At 31.2% G+C, this 5512-nt stretch overlaps 1 pseudogene across 1 annotated transcript; it reads right to left on the bottom strand.

Annotated features, from left to right (window-relative positions):
- Positions 1 to 1170: 1170 nt before the first annotated feature.
- Positions 1171 to 2003, bottom strand: LOC114268067 (ethylene-responsive transcription factor ERF020 pseudogene; annotated as a pseudogene). Its single transcript, XR_014334588.1, has one exon. The product of XR_014334588.1 is annotated as an ethylene-responsive transcription factor ERF020 pseudogene (transcript).
- Between the last annotated feature and the right edge of the window lie 3509 nt (positions 2004 to 5512).

Raw genomic sequence — 5512 nt, 5'->3', positions numbered from 1 at the left:
TATCTGTAATTTTGTCAAACCTGGAGGGGTGTATATGTAATTTGCCCTGGATTAAAAAGAAATTTGTTCAAATTAATAATTTAAAAAGGTAAAATGACACCAGAGTTAATAGTTCGAAAATGCAAAATGATTTTTTCCCTTTTATTTTTAGCCAATTTTAAAATAACTTATTTCCTTGTGATATGTTCGTGAGATTTGTCATGAGTCCATAATTCATTTTGTAAGACTTTTTATATATTTTTTTTATTAAAAAAAAAAAGTAGGTCGAAATCATTATCATAACCCTTCATTTAATCACGTTTGTTTGTGGATATATTTTTTTAAATAAATTTTCATTTTTTAAGACAGGTATAATAAAATAAAATATTTTTTTTAAATCAATTTAATTTAATTTAAATTTTTATAAATAACAGACACAAAATATCTTATAAAATAAACAGTTAAAATTAATAAGAGTGATTATAAACTCAAAAAATGCAAACAACACCCTTCGATCCAACCCATTTGATTGTATACGGATAGAAGCCCACCTCATTTTAAAATATCATCTTGACAATCTCAAAAACCCATAAAAATGCACAGTGCCAATGGAGAATACAATATCATCATACTTTTGAGGTGTTTGTTTGTCTTTCTTTCTTCAACTTGTCAAGTGAAGTGTGTGTATATATATATATATATATATATATGTGTTTTAGAATAATATTATATGTATCAATTAGGTCTTGTTTGGCAAGTAATTTTTTTAGTCAAAAAGTTATTAAAAAAATTAAAAAGTCAACAATTTATATCAAAAAGTCAAAGATTTCATTTTCTCTTTATTTTTTGCACATCTTTTCGTAAAAAATCAAATAGTCATTCCAAACATATTAATTTTTTTATATCTTATTTTAAACAAAAAGTTAAAAAGTTACTAAAAAAGGATGTTCCCAAATGAGGCCTTAATATATTAATTTGTATACCAACTAATTATGTGACATAATTTAAGAGATTTTTAATATTTTTAAATTGTATAATTAGTAAAATCAATAATAATGTCATAATTAATATTAATACATTAATTAATACATGTAACACCACACTATGTTTTAATTGGTTGCAACACTAACACCATGCATAGAGTACAAAGACTCTGATTAGATAGATAATAATATATATGAGCAATGCTAGATATTATGAAAAATATTTCATAAAGATAATCATGAAAGATTTTTTTATCCTTAAATTACATATACAATAAGTTAAAAAGTGTATTACAAGGATGAAAATTCTATAATGAAACATTTTTCCTGATGCCAAGCATTTTCCTATATAATATGATATAAGAGGGAAAGAAACAAGTCATAGATAATCTTCAACAGAAATGTTCAAAGCCTCCTCTCTTTGTTCCAACTCATGACTACTCATCATTCTTCCCTCCCAAACCCCAAAACATCCATCATTAACGTTGTTTTCATTCATCACATTTTTCGACTCATCACGACTCCAACTGTCTATCGATGATGATGATGTTGATGATCTTGAATGTTGCTGTTGTGTTTGATTCATGACAAACTGAGCATCAACCGCCATTCCAGCATCCGACGCCGCCTTCTGTACCGACAGCGGCGACATGTCGGTTCTCACTCCGACAGGCAATGTCGCTGGAAAATTAAGGTTGTTGTACGAGGAAGGTCCTCGTAGACAGTACGACGCCACGTCATGCGCCACCGCTGCGGCATCAACAGTCGAATACGGGCCGAGCCAGAGCCGATCTTGGGTTCCCGGAACTCTGATTTCCGACACCCATTTTCCCCATTTTCGCCGGCGGACTCCCTTGTATTTCTTCTGCTCCGCCGTGGTTGCTCCGCCGCCGCTGCCTTCGTCAGAGCTGCTCATTTTTTTTTTTCTTTCCTTTTTTTGGGTTGTTTGTTGAAATGATAGAATTGAATTGGATTTTTTTTAGTTGGAGAATTAAGGAAGTGGTTTATATAGGTTGAACAATGAGAAAGTCAGAGCGGGATTTTGGAGTATTTGGGAGGGCTGACCAGAGAGAAAGCTACAGAGGAAAGAAAGAGTCAATATTTTCAAAGGTCAAAAACTAATTTTGGGCTTCAAGGCTTGTAATCAATAGAGGTAGGACGGTGGGTTTTTTTTAATTAATTTAACTTAAATTAGAGTCGTGTACTCGTTAGGTTTCATTTGATAACATTACTTTTTAATTTAAAAATTAAAAAATTACTAAAAGATTTAAAAAGTGAATAACTTATATCAAAAAATTAAAGTTTTTTTTTTCTCTTTATTTTTTACATATCTTTTCATAAAAAAATCAAAAAGTCATTTCAAGTATATTAATTTTTTTACATCATATTTTAGTTAAAAAGTCAAAAAATTACTAAAAAAAAACCCAAATGAAGCCTTAATGTACTAACTAGTGTACCAAATTAGTTATGACATTATTATTGATTTTACTCACTGTACAGATTATAAATATCAAAAATATTTTAAATTATGTCATATTATCAATTAATATACAAATCTATATAATAAGATATAACGGTTTTTGAAAATATATAAAATGTATCAGAGATACACTTCATTTTAATGGTTTAGATCAATTTAGATCAATCCTAATCAATATCTAACGGTTGAGAGTAATTTGTTTCCCGCCCAAACACACTCTACTTTCTCTCTCTCTCTCTCTCCCCCCCACGTCTCCTCCCCTCTCCCTTTTCATTGCACGTCTCCTCCCATTCTATCCTTATCTCTATCTCTCCCTTCTCTCCGACTGGCTTCAATTCGCAACCCTCCCACCCGATTTTTGCCTCTCCACCCTTCTCTCTCAGTGGCTTCTCGCAACCCTCCCAGCCTTCTCTCCGATTGGCTTCAATTCGCAACCCGAACCCTGATTAGAGCTCTCCGGGTTAGTTTTCTTCTCTTGTCATTTTGAGTTTCCTTTGAATTGCGATTTCAGATTTTTGCCTCTCCCCCCTTCTCTGTCAGTGGCTTCTCGCAACCCTCCCAGCCTTCTCTCCGACTGGCTTCAATTCGCAACCTGAACCCCTATTGGAGCTCTCAGGGTTCGTTTTATTCTCTTGCCATTTTGAGTTTGCTTTGAATTGCGATTTCAGATTTTGCTTGAAATTTCAGACCAATTGGAGCTCTCCAGGTTTTGTTTTCTTAAATATTTTTTTGGTCTGATGGGAATGTTTTTTGATATGTATAATTGGGTTCATTTAGTTGTCTGCATTATTGATTTGTGATCAAAGTTTGAATCGAATATAACACTATTGTCTCTGTCATTGTTGTTGATTTTTATGCATTGGTTAGATTTTATAAATGTGTTGATTTGGTTGTCTGCATTCAAAGATCAATGATCAAAGTTTGAATTGAATATTTTGCTTGAAATTTCAGACCGATTGGAGCTCTCCAGGTTCGTTTTCTTCTTTCGTTGTGGAGTCTACTGGAGTTTTCACTGATAAGGAAAAGGTTGCTGCCCACTTGAAGGTTTGATTTAATTTCCTATTTGTTTTTTTGTTTTCTTAAATATTTTTTTGGTCTGACGGGAATGTTTTTTGATATGTATAATTGGGTTGATTTAGTTGTCTGCATTATTGATCTATGATCAAAGTTTGCATCGAATATAACACTATTGTCTCTGTCATTGTTGTTGATTTTTATGCATCGGTTAGATTTTATAAATGTGTTGATTTGGTTGTCTGCATTCAAAGATCAGTGATCAAAGTTTGAATTGAATATAACACTATTCTCTATCATTGTTATCGGGTTGATTTAGTTGTCTGCGTACAATGATCATTGAAGTTTGAGTTGAATGTAACACTATCTCTATCATTGTTGCTGATTTTTGTGCATCTTGCTTAGTCGAGTTGAAGTTTGAGTATCCTTTGAAATTCTTGACTTGGGTTCATTTCTGTTTATCATCATTTCTGGTTTCATCTTTGGGATTCTTTATAAATCTGTTGATCAACATTTGAGTCTTAGATCACAGTTTTTTAGTCTTTCTCATTACTCAAATTTTAAAATCACTAAATGATTCGCCTAATGATCATTGTTCGAGTTATTTTTGAAAACAAGTTCAAGAACCAAACATGCTGTCAAGAACCAAACAGTTATTTTTAAAATCACTAAATGATTCCCAGATGATCCTCTTCACAGGTTCAAGAACCAAACATGCTGTCAAAAATTGCTTCTGTGTCTTCAATTTTTCTTCCATGTTTTTCAATGGGGACCCAATTATAGTCTAAATCTTCTAAGGTCTGATGTCATCTCTGGTCTCACCATTGCAAGCCTTGCAATCCCATAGGCCTGTTTCTGTTTTCATTGGAAGAAGATGACAAATGGGCTTATGTTCCTTTCTTAGGTGGAATCTTACGTAAACCTTTATTAGTCAACTGCAAGTGCCATTTCACACCCACTTTTCTGCCTTTATTGCATTTTCTTTTCGTTAATAGTAAAACCAATACAGACCAGTGCAATGTAGGAATGGCAACAAAATATGTAGGTCATTTGCTTTTAATTTTACTAAAGTATTTGCACTTGGGTCTTTTTATAATCCACAATAGGCCAGTGTATTGAGTTTTCTATTTGTACTTGAGTACCGACATTATGTTTTGTTCCTTTCTTGACTTGGGTTCATTTCTTCCAATTATGAAAACTTTAGTTAGGCCTGTTTCTGTTTTCATTTTCTATTTTTGTTTTCAGAAAACAGGTAAAAAGGTTGGTGTTTTGTTTTTTTGAACAAACATAAAAAGGTTGGTTGGTGAACTATTTTTGATTTAATTAAATTTTTGTAATGAACAAAACCCACTTTTTAGGAATTATTTTTCGACTTTTCGTAAACCGTTTTTGCTTAGCAATGAAAAAAATCACTTTTTATTTTATTTTATTTTTTATTTTAACATTTCATTGTTCCTTTTTTTTTTTTCTTCAAAAGCATGAAAAACAAAGAAAACAAAAGCATAACCAAATAGGGCTATGTAGGAAAATTATCCAGTTTTATGTCACATTTCTGGGTATTTTTCTAAAAATGAAAAACAGATGACAGAAAATGAAAACATTCGAGTATTCATATGTATATATAATCATAAATATTAAAATGATGGCCATTTTTAGAATTTTTCATTGCCTTCGCTTTTCAAAAAAACTAAAAACAGAAACACAACTAAACGGGTAGGAAAATTATTTGTTCTATGTCATATATCGGGGTCATATACTATCCCAGAAAAATATATAGCAAAGAAGAAAATATATACCTTTTTCCCAGATCTCGTGTCGATTTTATCTTTAAACAGTGTTGGAAATAAATTTAAATAGTGTTAGGATTAAAAAATAAATTTAAATAGTGTTGGGATTAAATTTAAATTTAAATAGTGATGGAATTAAATTTAAACAGTGTTGGGATTAAATTTAAATTTAAATAGTGTTGGGATTAAATCTAAATTTGAATAGTATTGGGATTAAATTTAAATAGTGTTGGGAATAAATTTAAATTTAATAGTGTTGGGATTAAAAA

This window comes from Camellia sinensis, chromosome 7 (genome assembly GCF_055761805.1).
Source record: "Camellia sinensis isolate YWXY chromosome 7, ASM5576180v1, whole genome shotgun sequence".
In the NCBI taxonomy this organism is placed as follows: Eukaryota; Viridiplantae; Streptophyta; class Magnoliopsida; order Ericales; family Theaceae; genus Camellia; species Camellia sinensis.
This window is presented reverse-complemented; position numbering and strand designations above follow the sequence as displayed.